Source organism: Podarcis filfolensis (assembly GCF_964270895.1).
Source record: "Podarcis filfolensis genome assembly, chromosome: 7".
Lineage (NCBI taxonomy): Eukaryota > Metazoa > Chordata > Lepidosauria > Squamata > Lacertidae > Podarcis > Podarcis filfolensis.
Window position 1 is genome coordinate 9,752,147 of NC_139603.1, and position 15,262 is coordinate 9,767,408.

Below are 15,262 nucleotides of genomic sequence, written 5' to 3' on the forward strand. Positions count from 1 at the left end.
CTGAAACCTGCGGTACCACTTTAGCTAATGCGGCCTCCCGCTGCCGCCGCTGCACAGTTTCTGTTCTCATCCTGAAGCAAAGTTCTTAACCCAAGGTACTACTTCTGGGTTAGCGGAGTCTGTAACCTGAAGCGTCTGTAACCCGAGGTACCACTATATATCCCTTACCCTTTGGAGATGAGAATCACTATCATTCCCCCAAATTTATCTCCAGTGAAGCTCTGTCTACCCACCATATGCAAACCCACAATTCCTACAGTCAGCAGATTTATTTTTTTAAAAAAGAATGGAAAAAAGGAAGTTTGCGCAGGAACAAATTACACCACTCCGAGCAAGAGTAATTCTGCATTTCAAACATCCCTCCTCCTTCAAACACTACAAACAGATGTCTCATTTTATGCTAATATGATGAGTGAGATTCCCTCCCCTCCCCTAACAATAACCACCACAGCAACCATGTTCAAAGGGTAAGATCCTGCATATAATAAGACTGCTTAGAATCCATTGAGGGTTGTTAAGCAATTGGAGGGGGGGGGGTGTTGCATGGAGAAGTAAGTTAGAGATTTTTTTCAGTAGCAGCCAGAATAGCTTTTGCTACAACGTGGAAAAGCGGCTGGAGTCCTGATAGAAAAGGATCGCTGTGTAAACTATGGGAACAAATTAAATAAACCAAGTGCAGTGTTAAGAACTGCTAAGAATTACAAAATAATATTAAACAGCTGTGATCCTGTGTTGCAATTTATAAAATCGACATTAGCTGAATAAGACAGAGATGGATCCTGACCATTATGAAAGTATGCAGGTGTTGGTGCAATAGCAAAGAATTAATATGGAACAGGTTTTTTATAGCTAATGTGGATTACAATGTTATTAACAGAGCATGGGAAATCTGATGTTAATGATATCTCTTTGTTTGTCTTGTCATAGGTTTCTGAATTTTTTAAAAAAAATGGGAGAAGGGGAATCTATGTGTGGAACGAAATGCAATGATAATATAAACAAAGGAGCACTGGTGCCTTTCTATGACCAGGTGAGGAGTTTCAGAGCGCTCTGCTTTTTGAGGGGCAGGTGGGGTGCTTATGACTCAGAACAGAAACCAAAAGTAACTCAGTAGAACAGAAGCCAAAAGTGCTGACACAGTTCTGAGAAAATAGGTAGCAAAGGTGTTTTTTTATTGGGAAACAGGAATGCAGTGCTACTGTTTTGAATGGTTGAAGGTTGAAGAAAAGGCATAGGCAGGATGAAATTGATGGACTACGCAGAATTAGACAAGCTAACAGGAAGGATCTGAGACCAGCGGGACCAGAGGTTTACCAAAGACTGGACTAAATTTACTGAGTATTTTGAAAAGTATTTGTGATGATCAGATTACGTTTGTAGGACTACAAGAAGTTCTGTGAGGAGTAATTTAAGAAATATTGTAAAAATGGAAAGGGAGAAATGATTTGTTAGAAAAGGTAAAGGCAATATTAAGTTAAGAATTGCAGGAGAAATAATCAAGACAGAAAGCTATCAGAGATGCTGAAGGAAGTCCAAACAAGGACATATGTCCTTTGTGTGGTATGTCTTAAAAAAAATTGTATGCTAAAAATTTATAAAAAATATTAAATAAAAAAAGAAGAAAAGGCATAGGGGTTTTCTAAATAAGGCTTCTAGAGGGAGAAAAAAGCAAAGAAGCAGTGTTGTTTCTATTTGTTTAGCTGTGGAAAACCACACTGGTGTCAAAAAGCAGAAGACAGCTGTAGTAGTGAATCCCAGACACAAGATACTACTTCATCAAACATTGTGCAAGCAGCACCCAGTGTGTCTGCCGCAAAAGAGACAGAAAAGATCCAGGTACAGACAGGGGCAGGGCATGAGAACATCCCAACTGAAAATACTGAGAAAGCTATCAGTACTGTACAACTCGAACAACAGGAAGAGGTGGATAAAGGGAACTATGTAATGAAAGCAAATCCTCCATTAGATGTGTTAAAATTTGAGTTGCTTACACAATGCTGGACCCCTCCAGAAAGTTATGACTTCAGACCAAGAGAATTTCACCATTAATGGCTAATATCTTCTGGTGTTTTGAAAGGACTTGTATGTCCTCCTTTCATTCATACTGGCAAAGTATGACTTTTCAACTTCCCAACGGGCATGAATTGTTGATATTTTTGTTTGGCGTCCATTTCTTTTCCCCACCGAATCCTCTTGGGTAGGGCATCAGCTGAAATGAAGAACTAGATTGGCTTCCCACTGAGGAGATGGTTAGCTTCTAGACTGGAAGTGCTATTGAAGGAGGTAATAATAATTATAATAAGGCAGCTCCGTCTCTTAGACACTATACCGGACTAGCTCTTTGCAGCATCGTCAACAACTTGCATTACCATCAGCCTAAAAGCAGGTTTTAAGTTGGACAGCGTTACAAACTGAAACGATTGCAGGGCTTGCATTATATTTTGATTGTGAGCACATTCTTATCATCTTGTATACACACTGCATTACAATTCCATACAGGAAATTGTTTTGCAAGATGGTGATCCATATATTTTATAGGTCACTGTCACGAACTTTCGTTGCTCTGTTCGACTGTCTGTTGGGAATCAACTTTCTTTCTTATTGTTATTCTGGTTTCTGGAGAATAAACCATCATAAGACACCTTAGCACAGTTGACTTTGTGATTGTAATCCACTGTGAATTTTCTCATTGCTCAGTGACCCACAGTGCTCCCCTTTGCCAGCACAGTAGGTGGGGGTGTAGTCCACAGAGTTATCAAAAATGTGTCATAATAACTCTTAGTTCAAAGGAGTTCTCTGGGATGCATGCACTTCTGAGCAGGTATTCATAACTTATCCTCCTGACAACAAGTTGCAATTCCTTCCATCCCACTCTCTTCTTTTACACCAAGTTCCTGCAGACAACAGGTGACAGCAAACTTGTTTCTGGACCATAGAACTTCTGGTTGCAAATGAGGACTCAGCCATTTATATGGAGTATTCAGTCATAAAGAATTAAACCTTGTTCTCTGTTACTGGCTGTTGGAATATGATGCCATGAAGCAATCAATTCATTTTCATAATTTATTGTAATGTTAATAGTTGAACCGGTGAAATTTTGCCACTTCAAGCTGCAGGAGAGGGTTGGTTTTTTAATTGCTATTTCACATAAAAACCTACACACCAGGGACACTGCTATGAGACTGTATCCAGAGGTCACAAAGTGCTCTCTCAGGCTTCTGGTGCCAACAGAGGTTCTGAACTACCACCACCAACAACATTCATACTGCCCATTTGGGCACAGGGTGGTTACCTTTTTCTCCCTTGAAAACTACAAGGAGGAAGTTGGAAGAGTGGCGCTCCTTGCCACTTCCTGTTTCAGCTCTATGTGCTTTTCAAGGCTCAGATTAATTCCACTGGATCCAACTTTTACCCAGATCCCTTGAAAAGTGAAACACCTGCATGTGTTCAATTTCCCTTTTTGTCCTGGTGGGATGAGGGTCCAGAGGAGCAAACAGAGATGTTGCAAGAAGCGTGGCACCCACAGAACTAACTCAAAAGTCCAAATGTGCCCATGAGCGTTAAAAGGTTGGCATGCACATATACACATACCATGTGGTCTTATGATACAGTACCTGTCCCCAGTGGCGTAGCGTGGGGGGTGCAGGGGGGGCCGGCCGCACCGGGCGCAACATCTGGGGGTTAGGGTTAGGGGGCGCAAATCCACGGGTTAGGGGGCGCAAATCCACGGGTTAGGGGCGCAAATTACTTGCCTTGCCCCGGGTGCTGACAACCCACGCTACGCCACTGCCTGTCCTGGCTTTCACAGCAGGGCAAAGGATAGTCGGAACTCTTGACATTGTTTCCACCAAAGGCTTAAATGCATAAATCAGAGTGCTGCATGTGTCAGGTTACATCATAAACTGAGATATGTGGCTAAGCCCAAACTAGGACATTAATCCAACAAGCATCACACACCCTGTATCTTCTGTTTGAAGAGCAGGAGGGACACAGCTATTTGTGAAGCGAGCAGCCTAAGTTCTGGGACTAGGCAAGCAAATGAGCACTTTTTCAATTAGACTGACTTGGGGACAGGGGCATAGCCAGCTCAGTCTTGACAATAAATGGAGCAATCATGTGACTTGGTATAAGGCGGTTCCCTGTGTCCCTAAATACCACCTTGTTCCAGGATAATAGTGTCCCCAGGACTGGCCCTACCATTCTGCAGAGTAGAGCAGCTGCCTCAGGTGGCAGCAACCAGGCAGGCAGGGAGCTATGCCAAGGAGCTTGAGGTCAGAGCTGTAGGGTTTGTAGCCAAAACACAAATGCATGTTTTGCTAGACAAGAACAGGGCTAGCACACAGAGAGTTCTTAAACTTCCTAGAGAGGACCCTCTGTGTGCTTACTTCCCCTGCCTACTCTGGGTGGGAATTCTGTAACAAACCTTTTATACTTCCTCCTGCCTTTGAGGAGACTCTCTCTGTACCATGCTTCCAAACTAATCAGACATGTGTCTGGGAGCTCCAAACACACACAGCCTTTTTTGGGGGGGTGACCCACAGCCTATACTGAAGCCAACTTTTTTATTTTGTACCTAAGAAGTTTTTCTTACCTGTCTTGTATTTGCTGCCTGCATTGAAATGTAAGTAAACATTTTTGTTTACCTTACTAAAAAGTGTGGTTCATTCTCTGCAATTGGGGTGAAGACAGGAAGGTCAATAGACCACAAATAAAAGGGATGGAAAAGGGTATAACTGCCCAATTCCTAAGTTTTTGTAAGCTGCAAAACCTATAAGGGCTTCACAGTCTGCTTACTTTTTTGTATTTCTCCCACACACATAGAATGGGAGGTTTAAATTTTAATGTATATATTGAATCCTCAATCCATCTCCCACATAAGAGTTATGTGTGCCATGTAACTTGTCCTGTTTTCTCTGCTGCCCTTAAGCACAGTAGAGGACACTGCCCATCCCTGGCACTGAAGACAGAGTCTACTTCTGGGGAGGAACACCATCTTGTCCTTCACACCAGACAGAAAAATGTCTTAGGCCAGGCCCGTGCCTCCCCAAAGCAGCCCATCAACCTTCATAAGTCAAGAACTCTACTCTATAAGCATGGACCAATGGTACCAAATAGTATGGGAAACAGCCCTACTAGAAAAAAATAACCAATAAACTGAAACTGACACGGGGACAAACAGATGAAGACGCCTTTACCCCTGTTTGGCTCCCCTTTATCACATACACAGCCCAACAAGACAAGGACAAAAATCCACCAACAGCATACAAATCAATATGGCTAACCTGATCCAAAACACCCACCCACCCCACTCACACATGAAAACAAAGACCACCACAGCCAACCACAAATGAACAGCCACACCCTAGGCCAACCCCAACCTCTCTCACCACCAAAGGAACACAAGTGAACAGCACGAGCAATGCTGACACCAAACCCTACATAAAGGTAAAGGGACCCCTGACCATTAGGTCCAGTCGTAGGCGACTCTGGGGTTGTGGTGCTCATCTTGCTTTATTGGCCAAGGGAGCTGGAAATTGTCCGCAGACAGCTTCCGGGTCATGTGGCCAGCATGACTAAGCCGCTTCTGGTGAACCAGAGCAGTGCATGGAAACGCTGTTTACCTTCCCGCCGGAGCAGTACCTATTTATCTACCTGCACTTTGACGTGCTTTCAAACTGCTAGGTTGGCAGAAGCAGGGACCAAGCAACAGGAGATCACGCCATCGCAGGGATTCGAACCGCCGACCTTCTGATCGGCAAGTCCTAGGTTCTGTGGTTTAACCCACAGTGCCACCCTACATACATTTAAGCAAAATCGAAACATTGCCACCTGACCCTACCCCCACCCATCTTTCCCCCCTCCACCCCTTCCCCCCCAATGTCTCAACAAATGAAACTGATTTGTAAAAATGTTACATTGAAAAAGTACGAGAGACGTTACACTGTAAAACAAGCAAATCTTTAATAATAATAAAAGAAGAAGAAGAGGAGGAGGAGGAGGAGGAGTTTGGATTTGATATCCTGCTTTATCACTACCCTAAGGAGTCTCAAAGCGGCTAACCTTCTCCTTTCCCTTCCTCCCCCACAACAAACACTCTGTGAGGTGAGTGAGGCTGAGAGACTTCAAAGAAGTGTGACTAGCCCAAGGTCACCCAGCAGCTGCATGTGGAGGAGCAGGGAAGCGAACCCGGTTCACCAGATTACGAGTCTACCGCTCTTAACCACTACACCACACTGGCTCTCTACTCTAGCAGCTTGCCTCCAAAAGCAGCCAACCGGATGCTTCTGGGAAGCTCACCAACATGAAAGCAACAGCTCTTCCCCGCTGCATGTAGCATCTAGTAGTCATAGCATGCTGCCTCTACACTTGAAGGTGCCATTTTGTGAAATTATACATCATGACGGTGGGTTGGGGAATGGTACAATATGGTCGTTGGTGAGTGGAAGCTCTCATGTCAGTGGAGAAGCCAACACTGGGTGCACCTCAAATGGTTCAGGAAATATGTATTTACACAACCCTGTGAAATGTGAGTATAATGCCTGCAAATGTAGGTCTCATCAAGCCACTTTTATGTTTCCCTGGCCTCTTTATCATGTGTCAACTGGAAATCCATAATATCAATTTTTGACTGAAGGCTGGCTTTAATTACAATTTCTTTTACAGGTTTCAACAGACTTTTTTTCTTCTTTTTTGTATCACAGGAAATGAGAGCACTTCTGCCTCTCCAGCTCAAAAAGAGAAAATGAAAAGGCTCTTAAATGTATAAGTAATTTTAACTGATTCATTGATCTGAATACTTTTTAAAGTAATACTGTAAGTATTTCTGTCACACTTTGAAGTTGAGCTGAGAGCTCGCTTCCATCCCTTAGGGTTCCTTTACAACCATTAAGAACTTGTACCTTTTATCTGGTGCCTTCAATTAATTGAATTTCAGAAATATTCCAAGATGTTGGGCTTTTCTTTTTTAAAAAAAGAAAATTATTTCACTCCTGGAGGACATTCCTCTGTGATTTATTGTTACAGTAATTAAAAATACTCAGTATTACAGTGGTCACTGCTGAAACTCCTGTCTGCCCCTGGCTATATTTTGGTTTAACTTAAAACATATATGGGTAATGTGAAAGACTTGTCAAGCCAAGCAAAATTGTCTCATTCTCTTTATGTATCTTTTTTTCCAGAATCCTAGCACCATTTTAGACTGAGGTTCAGTGATATTATTTACATGACAGTGATATGCAAACACAATTAGACTCCATGTCAGAAACATTTGAATAACAAATGTTTGTTACAGTAAATTGTGCTTCCCTCATTTCTCTCTCTCTCTCCCTCTCCCCATCTCTCTCTCTCTGTATTTATAATCAGTGAATATATATATATGTTATTCTGCAGCAATGATAGTTGTGAGTGTTCAATAGAAGTCTTTTTAAAATGCTAATTTAAATCATTAGCAGACAGTTTTGTTCAAGCAGTTCCTAACAGGAAACTGTAAATGTTGCATTAATTATTGTATAATAGCATAATTGTCACTACCTTGTTAACTCTCACATGCTATCAACCCCATTTAAAGATAATGAACTCGGGTCAAGCCAATGGCGAGCCCTTATGGAGAATGGACTGTTCTATGTCACCTAAGATGTGTTAAGTGACTGCCTAAAAATTACAGTGTAAATGCTGCAATGTGTTTGGAAACTTGCATGATATCCCAGCACATCCAGCCATCTGCGAGCTCCTCATTGGCTGCATCCACCAAACCTGGGTTTGCCTCTGTGTAATGGCTGAACTGGGACGCGGGTGGCGCTGGGGGTTAAACCACAGAGCCTAAGACTTGCCGATCAGAAGGTTGGCAATTCGAATCCCTGCGACGGGGTGAGCTCCCGTTGCTCGGTCCCTGCTCCTGCCAACCTAGCAGTTCGAAAGCACGTCAAAGTGCAAGTAGATAAATAGGTACTGCTCTGGCGGGAAGGTAAATGGTGTTTCCGTGCGCTGCTCTGGTTCACCAGAAGCGGCTTAGTCATGCTGGCCACATGACCCAGAAGCTGTACGCCGGCTCCCTTGGCCAATAAAGCGAGATGAGCACCGCAACCCCAGAATCGGCCACGGCTGGACCTAATGGTCAGGGGTCCCTTTCCCTTAAAGGCTGAATGCAGGTGGTGCTGTGGTCTAAACCACTGAGGCTCTTGGGCTTGCCGATCAGAAGGTCAGCAGTTCGAATCCCCATGATGGGGTGAGCTCCCATTGCTCTGTCCCAGCTTCTGCCAACCTAGCAGTTCAAAAGCAAGCCAGTGTGGGAAAATAAATGGCATTGCCATGCGCTCTGGCTGCCATCACAGTGTCCCGTTGTGCCAGAAGCGGTTTAGTCATGCTGGTCACATGACCCGGAAAGCTGTCTGTGGGCAAACGCCAGCTCCCTTGGCCTGAAAGCGAGATGGGCGCCGCAACCCCATAGTTGCCTTTGACAGGACTTAACTGTCCAGGGGTCCTTTAACTTAGGGACACTTGTGGACTTGTCATGCCCATGTTATCCCCGCAACAAGGCTCAATTTCTGAGTGACCTCCTCACTTATACACAACTGCTCTACTCTGTTGACTAGGCGCCGTGTTAATTCACCCTAGAATGGCCTGCCTCACACTGGATTCAGAAGCAAGAGGGTGTTTGCAACGGTCCTACTTAAAACTTTATAATATTTAAAATAATAATAATACTAATAATAATAATAATAATAATAATAATAATAATAATAATAATTCGTTATTTATACCCCGCCCATCAGTCACTCTGGGTGACTGCCAACAAAAGATTAAAAATACATTAAAACATCAGTTTTAATGAATGAATGCTTGCAGCCTGACCATATGTATGTTTATTCAGGAATAAGTATACAGATGGCTGTGGGCTTCTGGCTAAGGTGGTGTGTATTTCTTTCATCAGGCTATGCAACTAGGATGGATCCATACTTAGCCATACTGAGAGGAGATCCCATTGACTCCATGGATTGATTTCTCAAGTTCTCGTTGCAGTGGATGACCTACAGCCTTGCAATTCCATATGTACCCCATCACTCAGTTGAAGAGCACATGGCTTGTGCGTCTAATGTCTCAGGTTCAGTTCCCACCATCTTATGGCTACGTAAGGATCTACACTAGGATAACTGAGTTTCATTCATTTATATGACAGGTTACATTCCAAACAAAGCAATTCACCCAGAATTACTAAGGCTGTGTACACACTAAACCTTTAAAGCACATTCTTTCCCTTCAATGATTTAAGAGCACTGCAGTTTGTTAAGGGCTGCTGGGAATTGTAACTTTGGGGGTTGAACTACAGTTCCCAGAATTCTCTGAGGTAAAGAATGTGTTCTGAATGTGCTGTACAGGTACAATGTGTATACAGTAGTACCTCGGGTTACATTCGCTTCAGGTTACATACACTTCAGATTACAGACTCCGATAACCCAGAAATAGTGCTTCAGGTTAAGAACTTTGCTTCAGGATGAGAACAGAAATCGTGCTGCGGCGGCACAGTGGCAGCAGGAGGCCCCATTAGCTAAAGTGGTGCTTCAGGTTAAGAACAGTTTCAGCTTAAGAACGGACCTCCGGAACGAATTAAGTACTTAAACCGAGGTACCACTGTACAGCCTTAGAGTAGACCCATTGAAATCAATTGGGATTGTCAGTCTTGAGGACTATCTTAATTCCTACAGACTTTACCGGGTTTACTCTATGTATGACTAATTCCAGATTCAACCCATTCTACACAGAGCTTTCTTTAGAAAACAATAGGGAGACTGGTTGCCATTCAGGTAGGTTTTTAGAAATCCTTACAAACTGCTGGTACATGTGATTGCCCAGATTGACCACCAATTTTTTGGGAGAAACATTTAACCCACTCAGAGACAAGAATTGAGTCTTCCTGTGATGATCTCACTGAATTAATACCCCAGGTCACCAGTTCCCAGAATTTGTCTTCTCTCTGTTCCATTACTGCTAGTCCCAATTCTTGCCACTGGGGTTTCATATATTCAGCTTTCTTGTTTTTCTGCAGTGTCAACCTATATCATCTTACAGGAATCCCTAATTGTCTTAGCCAGAACTTCCTGGGCCTCTTTGCACTGACTGTCAAACCAGCTTAGGTGTATTGATTGTGTGTAGTTTATAATTGTAGAAGTTATGGAACAGGGCCTGAGTTCTGTGACAATTTGCTGGAAGACATCAACAAGATTTGGATATCTGCTTGTAAAAAGTTGACGCAAGATCATCAGATGATTACTATATAGTGTTTCTTGAATATCACCAAGTTCTGTATTTCTGCACTCACATTCTACATTATATTAGAGGACCTGTGGTGACTGATACAGTGGTACCTCAGGTTACAGACACTTCAGGTTACAGACTCCGCTAACCCATAAATAGTACCTCGAGTTAAGAACTTTGCTTCAGGATGAGAACAGAAATCGTGCTCCGGCAGTGCGGCAGCAGCGGGAGGCCCCATTAGCTAAAGTGGTACCTCAGGTTAAGAACAGTTTCAGGTTAAGAACGGACCTTCAGAACGAATTAAGTTCTTAACTTGAGGTACCACTGTACTGGAAAGTGGTCTCTTTCTATTCTTTCTAACACTTCACAGGTGTTCACAAAAGTGGACAATGACACTATAATGTGGTTGACAGCACTTCCACCATGTTTGTTCAAATACGTACACCACCCCTTCAAAACATCTGCAGGGCTCCCACGAAGGATATATAAATTATTCTGTAATACAAATTCCAACCATTTCAGGCCCTGAGCATCATATTTCTTGTCCAAAGAACAATGAGAGATTAGGGGAAAGGGTTAGGTGTCCTTTTCTCACTGGGAGAGAAAGGCGGGATATAAAGTAAATGCAATAACTAATAGACCTTGGCAGCCAGTTCTTTGAGAAAAATGCAGCATCAAGAGGGGGCAATATAAAACAAAGAGCATCAATTCAGGTTCTAATCCTGCCCTGGCTTCCTGTGTTGCTGCTTTCCAAGCTACTCCTCCCCGCTTGAGGTTTCACAAATTAAACACCCCTTTTCCCTGTCATTTCTCTGCTCCAAACTGCCCCCTCGCCATGTTGCTTTGAAGAGTTTGGATTTGATATCCCGCTTTATCACTACCCTAAGGAGTCTCAAAGCGGCTCACAACCTCCTTTCCCTTCCTCCCCACAACAAACACTCTGTGAGGTAAGTGAGGCTAAGAGACTTCAGAGAAGTGTGACTGGCCCAAGGTCACCCAGCAGCTGCAGGTGGAGGAGCGGGGAAGTGAACCTGGTTCACCAGATTACGAGTCCACCGCTCTTAACCACTACACCACACTGGCTCTCTTTGCAGTGAGGTAAGAAGCCACGAGCTTTTTCTCACACATGGTTGCTTGTAATCTAAGATATATTCCATGTGTGTGAACTGGCATTTCCTGTTCAAAAACCACAGCCCAGAACTTTCTGAAGCTGAAGGATCTATATGCTGAATTTCCATCTCAAAATCTTTCGAATGGCTGCATTAAAGAAAGGGAGCTCTAGTCTCACTGGGAAAGTGGCCAGAACAGGCAATCCTCTGTGTTTCCCCGAACCCTCTTCCCATTTTTAAAAGCTCTGCACCAGTTCTGTACAACTGCAGGTTTGGATGAATGCAGGTCAGTGCCAGGTAAATAGTTAATATTTAAATATATGCACTGCCATAATTCAAATTAATAACTTTCCTTTCACTCTGAAAGCCCTGAAGGGCTTTCTAATGTATTTCAGTCCTTGCAACATCACGTCATGAATTCAGCGTGAGGAAAAAGAAATGTCCCCCATTGCAGGTCCTTGTACATTAGGCTCAGTGTTGCTATTTGGAGATGAGCAAGAAGCAGTGTACCAAAACCACAAGGGAACTCAAATAGATGCAATGGAAATTTGATGACTTATTTCAGCCTTCGCCAACCTGAATGCACTCCAGATGTGCAGCTGCTGGGAGTTGTAGTCTAAAACATCTGGAGGGTGCAAGGGTGATGAACGTTGGCTTACTCACTTACTCCTCATGCCCTAAACAAGGTCAACTTCACTCCTTCTGTTTAAGCAATTGCACTATTTGAGGGCTAGATATTTTTTTTCTTGAACTGTCCTCCTTCTTCCCCTCCCCATCACACACATTTTGTATGAGTTACAAGGCTTCTATGTTTAAAATAGGAAGACTGATGAGCTAATAGAGCTAGCCTTCTTTGTCACCATACAACTTTGTAAACCGTGTGAATTTTTCATTTGGGATTCTTGTTTAAGTTTCTGGTTCTGAATTTCTAACATTTTATCTTCAGATTTCACAATGAAACTCCTGGATTTCATTCAGCACAAAACTTGGAGGTTTGCCTTACTTGCAGACAAATGGTGATTAAACTCCAATGTCAGTGCTAGAATACAGGCTGCAGACTGTCAAGTCTGAGTTCAGGAACAGGAATTAAAGTTTCAAAATATGAAGTGTCTGCTCCTTCATTCTTCAAGCAGAAAAGGGAGTGAAGTCTCCCCCATGTTGCAATATGGAAATACTGTAATTCTACTGGCCTACATTAAAGGATTCCTTGTAAGGATTACAGAGATTTTGTCTGTGAAGCACTTTGGAAATCTTAAAGTGCTATATAAATATAAACTATTTTTTTTCATATTTCATATACCATAATGTGCAATGATACAAACTGTAACTATTTTTTTTTTCTTTTGAAAAGTTCCAGTCCACACTTCTGACTGTAATAGGCCTTCGAGTGAGTATCTGAATATCACCAGTCCAAACAACTGATATCCCTGACTTTCTCTCTTGCTCCTCCACCTTCAAATGTAACAGGAAAGGCAAAGCAAATTGATCTTTGGACGTAAGGTTTGTAGAAGGCCAGAGAGCTTATTTCCAAGTAAATGTTTTTTGGATCAGCCTGTAAAAAGTTGTTTGCCCTTCTACTCAGAAGTATACACCAGCAACAGCTTTAAAGACTTTAGCAGGTTGCAGGGATTACAGCGATACGAAGGCTCAATTCCACAATGAAGGCGGCCGTTCTAAGCCGATTTATTCAAAAGTAAATTCATTATGGCATAAGCTTTTGTGGAGTGCAGTCCACTTCGTCATATGCACGAAGTGTTATCCTGAGTTGCAGGTGCATATATCCAGCGGGGTGGGAAATGGGCCGGATTCCATGAAAGCTTATCCCATAATCAATGTGTTAGTCTTGAAGGTGCCACAAGACTCTCTGTGGTTTTTGCTTCAACAGCCTCTTGCAAAAGACCGGCCATTGGGAATTCTCAAAGGTGAGTGTGATTGAAATAAGTAGTGCTCCCTTCAAGTACAGTGGTACCTCGGGTTACATACGCTTCAGGTTACATACGCTTCAGGTTACACACTCCGCTAACCCAGAAATAGTGCTTCAGGTTAAGAACTTTGCTTCAGGATGAGAACAGAAATTGTGCTCCAGCGGCACGGCAGCAGCAGGAGGCCCCATTAGCTAAAGTGGTGCTTCAGGTTAAGAACAGTTTCAGGTTAAGTACAGACCTCCGGAACGAATTAAGTACTTAACCCAAGGTACCACTGTAAAGGTAATTCAGAGGTAGCCATTCACAAGGTCATTTGGCTTGTAGCTGCCTTGCTTTCTGTTGAATTCAGCCCTGTTAGGTGGCTTTGGCAATCATGGCCTTGATTATGGCAAACCCCTTAAAATCAGGGAACTGTTATTAGCCAGCCAGCACATACTCCACTCCTGTTTATAGTTTCAGCAGGCAGAATCACGTGGGCAAAGCTTTCGTTCCCTTTGGATTGAACTACATTGTTAAGCATTGCAATTTTCAAAGGCAGCAGTGGGGAGTGCGCTTGAGGAAGACTCCTAAGCTGCATTCTTCTCCCTCATCTGCTTGTTTTGAATCTGGAAAGAGGTTCTTTCTTCCTAAGATGGAGTTTTCTTTGCAGTGATACAGGTCAGGAAGAGCTTTGCCATTTAATTCTACAGAATGCATCAACTGGGCCACAGTGTGTTTCAGGTTGGGGACCTATATTTCAACCGCTCGAACCGCCCAAGCACAAATAAAGAACAGCATTCAGATCCCAGGGGTAATTTCTTATCTTCCTCCCAAGATATAAAGGCATTAGATATAAGGTCTTTATTTCCAGGCCTCAGTTAGAGTCCCCTCCTCTTGCCCCTGTGGATCTGTTTTTAGTGTTACCTCTTTCTGCTCCTCTGCCTGTTTCTTCCAAAGCTGAGGATCTTCCCATCTAACTGGATCTGGACCCTGAATGAAAGATTCCTTCTGGATAGATTTAAAATTGCAGATTCCACATCCACCTGGTGTGCTAGGAGAAGGGACTTTGGCAACTTCAGACTGGGGGATGTGTGTTGTATGGCCCAACCTAATTGCCCATTAGGAGGAAAGGAAGTAAATCAAATCTGGACAGTGCTCAGAGGGTTGGAATAAGATTAAGGGTGCAGTCCTGTGTTAATTTACCTGGAAGTAAATCCCATGAACTCAGTGGGACTTACTTCTGAGTAGACAACACAGAGAATCACACTATAAATCTGCAATCCTAGGCACACATATCTAGGAGTAAGCACCACTGAAGACAGTGAGGCTTACTTCTGAGTAAAGATACCTAGGCCTATGTTGCAAGGTTGCAATTCAATGGGCATTTACTTGAGAGCAAATCCCATTGAATTCAGTGGAACTAACCTAATAGATTTGCATGGGATTGCACTATAGGGCTAAATTGTTTTCACAAATTTTGATATTGTTGTCAGCTTCTTGGTTGCTAGGGGCACAGGGTGTGAGCATCTTTCCCAGCCGTGGCTCCCTGTGGAAATGGGTCCCAAATAATGCTAAGCTGGAAATGGGTCAGAAATAGCTTTGGACAATGAAAGTGCTGCAGAAATGAGCCAATGAGCAATAATAGCATAGTTGCTAAGAGAGTGGGCAGTGATCTAGGAAGCCCCGGGTTCAGCTCTCATCTCAGCCCCCAACTAGTGTTTGATGACAAGCCTCGGTGCTCCCCCCCCCCACCTCCCCTACCTCCATCCGCAGGTAATCGACCTACCTTCCAGGGTTGTTGTAAGGGGATAGCTACTACGACGACGGTTCTGAAGAACTTGGAAGATAATCTAAAGAGCTATAGAAATGTGGCGCCTGGTTTTTAAAGAGCGCGTTTGCTGGTCTTAGGGATGCAAGAGGACTGCCCTCCCTCCGGACTCGAACCGGCGGAGCTGTGACCTGCGCAGGCAGCGGCCGGCAGCGCAAGTTGCGAGCGCG

General features: G+C 43.4%; 1 long non-coding RNA gene across 2 annotated transcripts in view; it reads right to left on the minus strand.

Annotated features, from left to right (window-relative positions):
• Window positions 1-15,245, minus strand: part of LOC310767622 — a 39,709-nt gene extending 24,464 nt beyond the window's left edge. Inside the window, exon 1 of one of the 2 annotated variants that reach the window (XR_014550975.1) lies at window positions 15,051-15,245. This is a non-coding gene — a long non-coding RNA (uncharacterized lncRNA). The remainder of the gene's footprint in view (window positions 1-15,050) is intronic. The other variant, XR_014550976.1, reaches the window with a different exon arrangement.
• Between the last annotated feature and the right edge of the window lie 17 nt (window positions 15,246-15,262).